This window comes from Ananas comosus, linkage group 15 (assembly GCF_001540865.1).
Source record: "Ananas comosus cultivar F153 linkage group 15, ASM154086v1, whole genome shotgun sequence".
In the NCBI taxonomy this organism is placed as follows: Eukaryota; Viridiplantae; Streptophyta; class Magnoliopsida; order Poales; family Bromeliaceae; genus Ananas; species Ananas comosus.
In genome coordinates this window covers 5,856,561-5,870,951 of record NC_033635.1, presented here as the reverse complement: position 1 = coordinate 5,870,951, position 14,391 = coordinate 5,856,561, and the positions used below count along the sequence as shown (strand labels likewise).

The following is a 14,391-nucleotide window of genomic DNA, read 5'->3' as shown; positions in this document are numbered from 1 at the left end:
AAACGAGAAAACTAATTATTGGAGACTCACCTCGCTCTCGTTCTTTTTCCTCTCCCCCACGATTGTCGGATCTTGCTCCCGCCAGCGGCCACGCTTGCACAAAGAATCCGGCAATAATATTTATTATTATAATATTTTTGGCCGTACACCCTCCCTAAATTACCTATTTATAGGTGATTAATTAGGGCTAAATCTCAATCCTACTCTAACTAGTATTAGAGTATAATTAATCCGAAAATCAAATCCAACCGAATCCGCTTAATCCAACGGTACAAATAAATCAAAAATATTTAATAACGGGTTTATCACAAAACTACAATCATGGCCACATATTTAAATTCTAATTTAAATTAATTAGATACGTGTATTACACTTTCAGCTTTGTACAGGCATTGTAGTAGTTACATGTATAGCTGGTTACTATCTATTCTCTTTTCTTGCCTACATATGCCTGAATAGACCTAGTGGGTGAGTCGGAGAGGTCGGCAACTTAACCCACTGAGAATTTTCAGTAGTTCTCACCCCACTAACCATACAGGTTTTAGCTCGTGCGGGGTGGTCGATGATCGTGATTTGGACAGCGCTCCATAGATAGTGGACATCCATCGATTATAGTATACTCTGTACATTTCATCTATTTATAATTGATGAAAGCAGAATATAAATTATTCAGTTGAGAGATGGCCATTGTATATATATATATATATATATTGAAGAATGAATGTAATAATTATATAGGCTTTGTATTTGATTTAAAGTAATCAAGATACAATGTATGAATGGATTAGTTAATTACTTTCACTGGCTTGTGTTGCTTACCTTCATGTAAGCCATGTATACTGAAAATTTTTCTGGGCATTTTATTATACACGTTAGACATTGTTGCTAAGCCTTGGGCGAACAGAGAAGGTTCTGTTCGTTCGCCGTCTGTGTACGGGCCCGAATCGACCAAATTGGCGATAGCGGGACGTGACAGACCCTGTGCTGCCAGCAGCGGGACGGGGTGGACCTATCCCAAGTGCCTGCAACGCAACGGGCGTGGCCCGCGCTCCTGTATCCGAGCGGGCCGGGCCCGTGCACCCACACAGCTAGGTTGGCCCCCTTTCCCGTAGCGCAATAGGCCAGGCCGGGTTAGCCCCCTTGCTCGCCAAAATATGGGTCTTTCGACAAACCGAAATTTAATCAATGCACGAAACAGAAAAGAGAAAAAATATACAACTAATGTAAATTTCCTTTTTTGCATGTCTCACGATGAACTTAAAAGAAAACTAAAGTTGATTTAATTTTTATTTTTCTTTTTTTTAATCGATTCCATATAGAAAACGAATAAAAAAAAAGTATGGAACTAATCTATATAAAATTTTGATCAATGAAGCATGAGATCAAAATTAAGTATTACGGGTATGATTATAAGGTGAAAACAAACAAAATGGTTATAATACCAATTGTTTGAATTAGAGGGTAGTTGAAACTTGCAAACTATATAGCCAACGTATCCAAGAACTAAATCGGATCGGGTTGCTTGTTTTACTAATCTTCTTGGATCGTCCATTTTTCAGTGCATCTGAATCTTTCATGTATCTTGCCTACTCTCTGGTAGCCCTCTTCTATGTTCACACTCCAAAACTCTAGAAACGTAGATGTAAAACTCTCAAAGAGAAAAAAAAAAAAAAAAAAAAAAAAAAAGAGTAAGAAATCTATATATTCTTACAAATACTCGTAAATAGTAGTAGATCCGAGAGAAAAGGGATCCTATTTATAGATTATTGGGACCCTTTAAAATATCATGAATCTTACATGAAGATTAGGATTAGGATACCGACCGTCCATTGGGACCCTTTAAAATATCATGAATCTTACATGAAGATTAGGATTAGGATACCGACCGTCCCTAGCGCAAGTGGCAAAAGGCTTGGTGTCACGCCCCAGGGTCCCTTTTTGATTTAAAAGTAAAGCGAAAGTGCCCCAACATTTTTTTGGAAAAACCTGACCACAGGGTATACCAGATCCGCCACAAATACAGGAAGTCTACTGTTCACACGAACAGAGTCTCCTCTGTATTTGCACAGCGTCGCACAAGTACAACAATCGCAATACAGGCTACAACCACACATATGAACATCCACAAAGTTATATACCATTCACATTCGCATTCATTTTATCATAATTATCCATAAATCCACATCTGTTAGTTTAAAATGTTTCCTACCCGAAAACTCGTTTTAAAACACTAAGTCATGAAAACAAAAAAGAAAACCTTTTAAAAGTCGTTTCCCACAAGGAAACCTTTTCCTTTTAAAACTTGTTACCACGAGAAGTAGAAAATCATTTTCAGTTTACAAGAATCCCAAATCTTTTATTACGTTCATGAAATCCCAAGTATTCAAAAGTAATAAATCACTGAACCAAATAACTGTCTAAGTCATTATTTAAAAGAAATAGAGTTGAGAGTTTAAACCAATAGACGGATCCAAAAGCTTTACCGAACTGCTAAGTACACTCCTCACGAACCGTCCCACTAGGACCCGTGACGTCACATGTAATGGGGGTTGGGGCGTGAGAATATGTAAATATGTCTCCCCTCCCAGTGGGTACCGCAAGCCAACGAGGGCGAGGGGTACTCACCAATCAAGAAGGATAAACAACAATATGGGTAAGTGAAATACAGTAGCAACGATAATAAATGAATAGGATGTATAAATGTACAGCTACCGCTACTGTATGAATGCATCAACGGACGATAAGTCCAAAATACCCAATCTGGAACAACCATAATGGTCCGCAATACCTCAGGCCTGTGCCACAACTGCTCTAAACAGAAACAAGCCATATTGGTCCGCAACACCTCAGGCCTGTGACCCCAGCATAAGCTCTTGGGTCTGAAAGCATATAACCCCTCTTGAGCTCATGGGCTGGCACACCCAATCACTTTTTCGAAAAAGAACACCCTCTTGCGGTGGATCAGACCGCTGGTGTTCGTGAAATGTGTACGAACAGTGGCGATCGATGCTGATATGCTCAATAGCCAAACATCAGCAACTAGCTGACAATCCAACCCCTCAGGTATACCGACCGTATAGGTCATCAAACTGTAAAGAACACAAGTACTGACCACTCAAATCAACTAGGATGGAACAACTCAACATCCTTCCGAATGTATACAAGTACCGACCAGTCAGGTCAACTAATATATATGCATAAGAACCAACAATAGGTTACAAGGGCGACACGTCATGCATCGGTATAATCCGGAACTAACTGTCAGCCACTAGCCAACCGAATAGGTCACAGGTACGAGATACAATAACCGACCAACTAGGTCACAATACCAGATGCAATGCACTGACCGACTAGGTCATAAATCTCACAGATAGTAACAAAACCGCTTTACTTCTAAAACATGATACAGGATATGCAAAACAGCTAAGTAGAGCAACAAGGAAACATGATATAGGTGCTAGGCTCAACATATAATATATGCATGTAGAGTAATAACGGGAGAACAAGGATAAGAAGATATCACCGAGCGTGCACCACTGTACTAACTTCGGATCGAAGTACCCACCTGTACAAATACGGTGCTGGCCTTCCAACTGCGAAGGAAGCAACAATCGGACCTACAAAGCGTCCCCCGGGTTAGAATCCAACCTATGAATACAAAACGCTAACACCCAATCCCCACCAATACACCTACGGGAATAGATTTCCCAAAATCGATTGTCGAACTCGCCGAAAGTCCCGAAAATTGCACCGAGACTCCGTCGGGACCCACGAACTGTCCCGGAACTGACCGACTCATGCTACGAGTTATCCGTTGCCACAAAACACCATTATTTATGGCACCTGGCAGCAAACTCACCGCCTCACATCGAAATGATTATCGTCGGTAATCGTTCCGATCCGGGTTCCCAGAAATGTCTAATTCGACACCGGAACCCACCGTCACTCACCTGTCATTTCAAAACCCTCAAAACGATGCGAGTGACAAGCCAACGAGGCTCAGCGACTATACAATTTACCGTGAAGCACCCTCGAAAGAAATCCGAACCGAAATCGCGTTCCGTCAGTGGATTTCATGGAAAAAAGCACCGGAAATCAACATCTGATTTTCGAAAAGGCCTAGGGCCTTGGACAACCAGGCCAGAGGTCACCCACTGCCCGCACACGCTTCCAACAGCAACCACGTAGCGTAAACTTGCATAAAAAACCCCTGCGACTACATAAAATCACATCATTTCATGTGATTTTCGGGGTTTTATGACCCGACAGCGCAAACCGAGGGCCCTCAAGCCTGGCAGAGACACCCGCTGATAGGTCTTGATGTACCGGAGGCCGTGCTCACACTTTGGAGCACGGTCGGCCACTGTAGCGAGCGTGCGAGCGACGCGAAGTTCAGCAAAATAGCTCGCACAGCACCTAAACCACGTCTATCACGCAAACTAGGGCATCTTTGACCCCAACGGAGGTGAGCACCATGTTCAGCACTGATCAGGGATCATCGTGCTCACTTCGAGGAGTGTCAGAGCGTCCTCGGGTTGCCAGAACAGCGATCCGAACCCGAGACTGTGCACAAAATAGTGAAATAGAACTCACCGGACCATGGGGAGCTCAGGCACGGCCGACGGTGGCCGGGAGGCGGGCATGCTGGCAGCAGGAAGGTGCAGATGACGAAGGAAGGCTGAGGCGCGCGTCAGCTGGCAACGGAGGGCGGTAGTTGCAGTGGGCAATGATGCCCTAACCGCACCAAGCCGAGGAGAGCACGGCCCAGGTCCGGCCGACTGGGAGCTTCGGCGGCAAGGAGCCGGAGTCGGACGAGTGCGGCCGGCCAGGCGGAGCCGGTGCTCGCGCCGGCCGGCGGCGGAAGGTGGCGACAGCGGCGATGGAGCAAGCCGGGCCCGCACAGGCCGAGCTCGGGCTCGGGGTGTAGTGGCGGCCGGGTGGCGGCCGAGGAAGCACCGGGGCCACGGCGACGGATCGCCCGAGGCCGAGGGAGGGCAATGCGGCAAACTGAGGGCAACGGCGGTGCGCAGAGGCAATGCGGGCCCAGGCTCGGCCCGATCTGAGGCTAGCCGGCCGCAGGTAGCCAGGGCGGCGGCTGGTGGCGCTCCGGGGCGACGGGGTGGCATGCGGGAGGTCGCCGGAGGTACAGGAAGACGGCCCAGCTGGTCTAGGGCGTCGGTGGCGCGGGGCCCACGAGCTATGCTGAGCTCGGCCCATGTTGACCCGGGCTGGCCGCGGTCGCACAGACGGCGCCTGCGACGCGCACGGGCGGCGAAGGCCGGCGGGGACGGCGCCGGGGAACGAGCCTCGGCCGTGGGAGGGCCTCGACGTGGGTGGCTAGTTCCCAGGAGTCGACAGCAAAGGAGATGGTGGTTGGTGGAGATGATGGTGGAGGAAAGGTAAAAATAATGGCTTTTCCGACGACCGGAGTCGATCATCAGCCACCGGGGTGCGCGCGCGGCAGGGGCAGGGGGTTGCTGGTGATGCTAGGGCGCAACAGGAGGGCTGGAAGATTTGGGTTAGGGTTTCCTTGCATGAATCCCAATGTTGCGCAATATATATAGGTTGGTCAATATGCAACTTAGCCCTCCAAAGCTCCTTATTTTTGGCCTAGTCCTTCACGGCGAGTGTATAATGTATTTCATGCGTACGCACCTGGACGTTTGAAATTGTGCAAAACGGTACATAAAATATTGGGGTTTTCGCAGATTTTCAGTTTTTGCCAATTTCGACCCCTGAGCGAACTTTACGCGATTCCCGGAGATCCGTCCGTCGGATTTCCGATCGGATTGCGCCAGCGCGTTCGGCATGACTGAGGCATCAAATCTACCATTTCGTTTCATCCGATTTGATCACCGATTTGCGACAAAACCTAATCCCTCTCCAATTTTTCAAACACCACACATAGACATATGTGTAAATCCAATAAACTTTAAATTCAAATTCGAATTTGAATTCCCTACCACTAGTTGGTACCTATAACATCCTTCACTCTACTCCAGGTTGCATGCACAAAGCACGAGGAGTTTTAAAATGCAAGAACAGCAAGAACGGAAACCCTCTTTTTGATAAAATCCCTTTTTCTCGAAAATCGTGCATCGAAACCCAAATCCGTCAATGCCATTGGGTCCAGGACAGTCGAACCGTTGAAAACGAGCTATTGGATCACTATAAACAGAGTCCAATACGCATCAGAAGCCATCTTCACTCATTGGCTTCTCCAGAAAATCAAAGTTACTATTCACTTTAAGTGATTAGTAATGATCGCATAACTTCTCAATTCTAACTCATTTTCTGCTAAAACTTGACGAGTCCTTATGTAATTAAATTACACATAAAACATCGTCAACAGAGAGTTTAGTAACACTGCAAAAATCTCAGTCCTTATATTTGGTGGTTGGTACCCAAGGTCCCAAGTTCGAATCCTAGTTGATTCACATTTTCAGCTAAGTTTGTTTCTAAATAAAATAAACAAAGCGGATAGCATGCTATCTCTAGAAAAAAGATTAGGATTATGATATTTATCAAAATGTAACGACCCAGCCCACTAGCAACAATAACTCGTTGGGCCCAAACCACCAGCCCAAAATGCTTAAGCCCAGTTATTATTACTAGTGTCTAAGTCTCTTATAAACCCAATGACAATCCCATTCCCATCCGATGTGGGATTATTAGGGTGTCACACAAAATTTTCATTAGAAGATATGTTTCTTAACTAATAAGAAATAAATAATTTATCACTATCCTTAACTTATTAAGATAAATCTCAATCCACATTTAACAAAATTTTCATTAGAATAATCCAATTTAACCAGAATAGTTATTTCAATATTTTTTTAAGCCATTTGAATTGGTGGAATAATTGAGATATATTTTGTTGTTCCCATTTATTCTCGTACCTTAAAGAAAAATTGAATTAAGAAGCAGCTCAAACATTGGAAGGGAAAGCTCCTTGTAAATACAGCAATTTCATCTATTCCATCGTTTACCTTCTTCTGTAATAAAAGTTATTGATCGCATATGTAGAATTTTTCATGAAAGGGAGATCAAAATGCTTGTAGTGGAAGCTGCATACCTAGCTAAGTGGAGTAAAGTCTGTAGACTGAACAACCAAAACCTTGCATTATGATATGGAAGTAAAAAAGCTAAAACATCAACATTTATTTTTGCCTGGCTTTCCTCTAACTTGAAGATCTTATACAGCTGAAAATTTGATTAAAAGAAGCTGGCCTCACTCCTCATCATGTTCATTATGCAACACAGAAAAAGGCTCATCTCTTTCTGCATTATCCGTTCTTGCAAATAACATAGAGAAAATGTGATACTCAACTATTATCGGAATTCTTGCTACCTATTAACACTCAATAGTCTATTAGCTCCACTACAACAAAATTGCCTTTTAGCAGCAATTATCTCATAAATTAGCGGCGATTATAATTTCTGCTTCTCTCTTTATCGGCAATTATAATAATTGTCATTATAAATGGGTCGCTAAAAGCCTTAGCAGCAATTATATTGGCGACCGGTAAAGAACAAATAATTGCCACTAAAATTTATTCTATACCGGCAATTACAAAAGCCACTAAAAATAAAATACATTTACCCATAAATATTTAACAATAATCATAAATGCCAACAAAGATAAGGTAGATTGCCACTAAATATAAAATATATTAAATCATCATTAAACGTCATATATTTAATTAATCGCTACAAAAGCTTCAAAAAATAATGCACTGACAATAAAATTAAGAATCCGATATTTCATGACAAATCAAATAATCTGAATATAAAAGCTTATTACATTTTCAAAAGTGTTATGAGTACAAATATTGAATGTCCTCTTATGTAAGCTTTGAGTCAGCTTTCTGGATCCAAGACTTCTTCACGAACATACATCAAAGTAGAACAAACGAGATCTAACAAAATTGAAAGCAACAGGAAAAAGAATAACCATTAAATCAAAGAGCACAAATTCATAATTTACCGGCACATGTTAATTAAATCTATGAATTCCAACAAAATAACACGCAATTGCAATCAAAAGATCTAGGAAAAGCTACAAAATCACAATACACACACAAAGATTTTCTAAAGAAAATGAAGAACCATTCCTCAAACAATGGCAAATGAAAGAAACTTCAATAGTGAAGGCCTGCGCTACGCGGCAGAAAATTTATGTAAATTCTAAAATATTTTAAATTATATAGTAAATAGCACCTAAATATAAGGAGATATCCGATTTAAAATTTAAATATTAATTTAAAATCAAATTTTAAATTTTAAATTTAATTTTTTATTTTTTTTTATGTGATCCACAATTATACGAAACAAAAAAAAAGGTTTAAAATGAGGAGGAAAAGGAAAAGAAAGATAGAAAGAAAAAAAATATATAATAAATAAAATAATTATAAAAAATATATAATATATATAATATAGCTATATTATAATATAATACATAGAGAGAGAGAGAGAGGAAAAAATTAAAGAGAGAGAGGGAAAAAATGGAAGAGGAGAAAAAATAAAAAAAAATTATTTAAAGAGAGAGGAATAAAACATATGAAGAGAGAGTTAAAGAAATAAAAAAAATTGAAAAACATGAGCAAAAAAAAGGAATGGAGATAGCAGGGGAAAAAAAAAAAAATTCTCCACTCTCTCCCTGCATAGGTCTCCCCGCACTAGGCGCCCCAGGCCGCGCTGCATCGCTCCACGGCCGCACACGCGCTCGCCCGCTTCCGCATGCCCGGCGCCCCCGCCTCGCTGCGCGGCGCCCAGACGCACCCACCACACACACGCCCTCGCACACATAAACCCGCCCCGCGCCCGGCTCGCCGTCCACGCATGCCTGCGCCCGGCCCTGACTGGCAGTAAAATATCCGACCGCGCCGGAGCCTGCGCCCCCGCGCCCCGCTCACAGCTGGGAGAGGGGGGAGAAAAGAGCCGGGAGGGAGAAGAGGAAAAGAATGAGGAGAGGGGGAAAAGAGGAAGAGGCCGGAAGGTGAGCGGATGGAGGAGTAGACGGGAGCCTCTCTCTTCTCTCTCTCCTCCTCTCTCTCTCTCTCTCTCTCTCTCAGCGCGGCGGCGAGGCGCCGTCGCTTGGCGCGTACCCGCCAGCGCTAGCGCGGCACTAGGCAAGAGAGAGAGAGAGAAGGGGGAAGAGAGAGCCAGGGTGGGGAGGAGAGAAGAGAGAGAGAGAGATTGAGACGCATAGGGGCCCTCGGGGTAGGGGAGAAGGAAGATGAAGAGAGAGTGACCGGGCGGGGGGGCGGGGCGTTCGGCATGTGGGGCAGCCCACACCCCGCGCGCGCTCGAGAGAGAGAGAGGAGAGAGAGAAGAGTAGAGCAAGAGCCAGGGAGTGGCGGTTTGCGAAGGGCCACCACAAAGTACCGCGAGGGTCGCGCGCAGCTCCTCCGCATAGTTCGCGCGCAGCGGAGGAGAGAGAGACGAGAGAGAAGAGAGAGAAGAGAGAGGTGGGAGGGGGGGGGGGGTGGGGGGGGGGAGGCCTGGAGTGGGACGAGGGAACAGGGGAGAGAGAGTGAGAGAGAGCCGGGAGAGGGGGCTGCAGTTAAGCGGCAGCCGGCACCCCCCGCGCCCCGAGATAGAGAGAAGGGAAAAGAGAGAGAGAGAGAGTGAGAGAGAGGGGGAAAGGGGGAGAGGGGTGAGGGTCCGAAACGCGGGGAGGCTTCGGAGAACTCAGGATTCAATATATGTATAGATCCGAGCTTTATTGAGGGGAAACAGAGAACGGAGATTGAGGGGAAAAAACCTACAAAGGTATTAGTGTTTGCCATAATCCTTCTCAGATTAGAACCTCTTCAAATTATTTAAATCTATATATGAAATAAGCTTGAGGATCTGGAAATAACAATTAAAACATATTAAGAAACTAGGAAATCTTATGCGCAACTCATAAATATATGATTTCTAACAAATTATTGCACAATCGGAATTAAAAGAGTTAGAAAAAGCTACAAAACACAACATATTTGAATCCGAGCTTTATTGAGGGGAAATGAAGAATATGGACTGATGAACAAAACCTAAAAAAGTACTAACTTGGAATAACACTTCTCAGCTCAGAACCTCTTCAAATATCCAATTTACACAGTAGCACTCAGAATCTGTAATTAACTAGAAAATCACATGCTTAATTCATAAATCTACAATTTTCAACGAATTATCATGCAATTGGATTTTTACAAAAAAGCTCGAAAAAGCTACACAAGCGCACTACACTGAAACAAACAACTATACCTAATCTTGTTCAAAATCCAAGCTTTATTAAGGGTGAACGAAGAATATAGACCGAGGACTCCAATTAGTGCTACAGTGCTACAGTGCTGCAATTTAGCCAAGATGTACCCCACTGGTATCCATTAAACAGCATTTATTGATCCTAAGAGTTATTTCATGCGTCAGGCTACCAAGCTTGTCGCAATGTAATCTGACCAAAAGCAGTGGAATATTAGCAAACGATTCTAACAAGTTACCATAAACGAAATTAATAAAGAACATAAAATCGAAGCATGACAAAATAATGTCCTCCTTTAGAGTGATAGTTTGAAAATTCATAACGATAAGGAAGCAAAATATTTTCATAGAACAGAATTTAGGTATAACGAGAGAAACTAACATCCAAGCATGTCTAATTTAATTTTTTTTATAAATTAAATCAATGTAGAAGGAAAAATTATTTTTGAGCTACAGACATCAATGTAGAAGAAAAACAACATGCTTTTATACGTAAGTCTGCAACTGCAGTACGATTACATAATTAGTCTTCACTTTCTATTGAAGGATTAATAATCATACTAAGGCCATCTCTTTATACTATGTAATAAAGACATGCCAACCCTTTTTAGAACATAAATCAGTAGAACAATAACTAAAACAAAACGGTCAGGGTCGTAAGAAGAACCAAGAAGTTACAATGCTAAGAAACCATAAATTATTCGGCGATACGAGGAATCGTCGGAAACAGATGGCAAGGTTCGGAACTTTACCCGGACCCGTGTGGATGGACACCAATACAGGCACTTTAATAGTTATCTTAATTTCTACTGTTTGACGTGCATGTTGTTGCAGCAATAGCAAATGCTTTAGTAATTGATGCCATAACATAATTAGTAGTGCATTAGTAAAACTTCTCATTTATGGTACTCCTAATAACATAATATTACTATTATTCTACTTTAATGATAAGCAAAAAGAGATCAATTACTCTGACAATCAAGTACAAGACACAGAAAATAGTTTACCAAGTTTGACTCTTTTAGCTTTGTAAGATGCGCCAAGTTCTGAAGTCATGCAGAATTTTAGGATTGGTTCTCCTGCCAATGCATGTTATTATGCTTTAAGTCTTTGTGTGGTCATTTGTAACAATGGCATCTAACCTACAAGACAATGTTCTGAATAGGATGGTTGGGATAATTTAACGGTTCCTTGAGTATTAATCTATTTTGTCGATTTGTCATTTGTGTTATAAGCTTTTAGATCATATTATGACTATGATAGAAAAAGACCCGGACTCCCAAATGCTCCATTTGATTTGTAGCGCCTTCTCTATATTGGCTCTGTCAATTTGTTCACTAAAGCGATCTCCGTTGATCTTATGTTCTTATTTCAACGACCATTCGAACAATCCGACCAACATATATACTTAACAAAACAGAGGTGATAACGATATTAACTGTCCAAAACTTGTAATTAATATAAATATATGAGAGGCTTCAACCATTACGGGTTCTGTGGAGGATAGATGTATGCAGAACTAATGCAAATCTACTAACATGATATCAAAGCTCTTAAATCATGGTGATCAAGTTTATCCAAACATACATCTCCAAACATACATCCAAACATATCTATTGAGAAAATACACTAATTAGATCAAAAAATAATTAAATTGGAGGGGGAGAGGGGAAATAGGGGATGCATACTTGATGCGACGAATCCCCTCGAAAAATTGGAGATCGTAGACGTTGTCGGCAGCGGCGAAGTCGACAACGCCGGCGATGTGGTGGTGCTCAACGTGGCCGAGGCGACGTTGCGCAAGAATTATATTCTCTATTTAGAGGTTGAATAAACCAACTATAACTGACAAACAGAGCTGAGAGCCACAAGTGATTCCAAAAACTAAAAAGTTCACAACTAATATATTCACTTGAGTATGGCGAGAAAGAGTCTAGAAGTAATATTATTTCCAAACAATAATTTATTGATACAAAATAATAAGTTAATAATAAATTGCATTCCACAATCTGCATAGCTTTCCTTGACCTGTTGAGGAGAAATTCAGTTATTCATAGAACAAGTAAAGACAATCTAGCATCTCTTCTTAACTGTTTCTTCATCATGTGTGACACCTTTGCCTAGAAGTCTCTGTAATTAAAACATTTTGATTTAATTCTTCTCCAACTACATTACCCTTTCACTAAATGAAAACTTGTGTGAACGATTTTGATGCACATAAAATACCACACATTCTGAAAACTTTTATGAAAAGTTCATTCACTTCTTTGAAAGCATTATCAGTAGATTTAGCTCATAATACAGGAGACAGATTCTAGTAGCTTAACGAGTACATTATGAAATTAAGATTGATTACTCTTGTAAGATCCTCATGATAATATTTTATTTAGGTCAATTTTCTCTCCCGAATCACAATCTCCTCTTTTCTCCCAATCTATAAAAACTTAATCTCCAAGAGGGGAATGGAGGGATGCATACTTGATGTAGTGGATCTCCTTGAAGAACTAGAGATTCTAGATGTTGTTGGCAGCGGCGAAGTGGACAGTGACGTTGCGCCAAGGTGACCGATGGTGACGTTGCGCCGGTGCACAGGGGGCCGAGAAGGTCGGGGGCGAAAGCGACGACTATTTGGGGATGGGATCGGAGCTCAGAGAGGACGCCTCGGAAGAGGAAGGAGAGAGGAGAGATGAAGGAGAGGGGGAGAGCTAGAGCTCGCACAGGATGGGGGAGAGGTAGGTGAAAGGGAGAGAAGGTGCAGTGTAGGGTGTTCTTGTGAGAACGGCTCCGGTTCGGGTTAGGGTTAGGGTTAGGGTTAGGATTAGAGTAGTTTTGGGTTCAAAATTAGGGCTGGCAAATGAGCGAGCCGGCTCGCGTTCGACTCGATATTTGGCTCACTCGAGCTCGACTCGAAATTAAATGAGCCGAGCTTGAACAAAAAAATGTCGAAATTCATTTCAAGCCGAAGCTTAAGTATTACTCGCTCGTTCAAATAAGGCTCGAAAAGCTCGAAAAGCTCAATATATATATATATATAATATATATATATATATATATATATATAGAGTGAGGCTACTATGCTGATCGAAGCACGGAGCCTTCCGTGCTTCCACTCGTTTTCGATGTTGCGACTTCGAATCGTCGATCGGCTCCTTTAAACTTATCTAAGAGTATTTGAGTATTAGAAAAAAATTTTATTATTTTTCGATAACATTTGCCTAGTTATCGAATGGCTCAAAATCACACAATTTCAATGCGTAGTGAGCTGTTTCAGAGTTTAACGGTGTAAAAATATCCAAAATCACGTGAAATTTGATAGAAAATTCTTTATACTATATAAACACAGATCAATATCTGTTAATTTAAAATTTTAATGTCACATTATTACATTTTGTAAAATTTTTATTTTCAGCCGTTGATTTTGAGCCCCCTTCGTTCCTAAGGCAAATGATATCTGAAAATCATAAATTTATTTTCTAGGTACTTCAAATACTCATAGATCAAGCTTACGAGAGCCGACGACGATTTGAGAGTCCGCAACATAGAAAACGAGCTGGAAGCACGGAAGCTCCGTGCTTCGATAGCATGTAGCCTCACTCTATATATATATAGTAGAGACTAATTGCTATCGAAGTATAGAGATCTGGTGCTTTCGATTTTTTGATTTCTTTGATCAATCTCTTTAATCGTTTCTTTTTTTTGGATTAAATATTATTATTACCTTGTAGGGATCACTCAAATCCTAAGAGTATTATTTAATCATAGGGAGACCGCATCATCCAACAACATACAATTTTTAATCAAGAGGACAAAAATTCAAAAATCATCAAATCCTCTATATTTTCGATAGCATAGTAGTTAGATCTAAGAGTATATTAATTCTAGAGAAGACCGCAATCATTCCACTATACAATTTTTAATCAAAGGTCAAAAATTCGAAAACATGAAATCCTCTATATTTTCGATAGCATAGTAGTTCACACTATAAATAATATTATATATTATATATATATATATATATATATATATATATATATATATATATATATTATATATATATATATATTTTAATTATATAGGCTGAGTGAATAATCTGAGTTTAGTTAAAATTGGACCAATGGTTGTGCCCATAAAAACAAACCA

General features: G+C 41.3%; 1 long non-coding RNA gene across 1 annotated transcript; it reads right to left on the bottom strand.

Annotated features, from left to right (window-relative positions):
* LOC109721143 lies at positions 10,145-13,020 on the bottom strand. Its single transcript, XR_002219150.1, has 2 exons — positions 11,940-13,020; positions 10,145-10,444 (listed from the first exon to the last, which is right to left on the bottom strand). It is a non-coding gene; the product is annotated as an uncharacterized LOC109721143 (long non-coding RNA).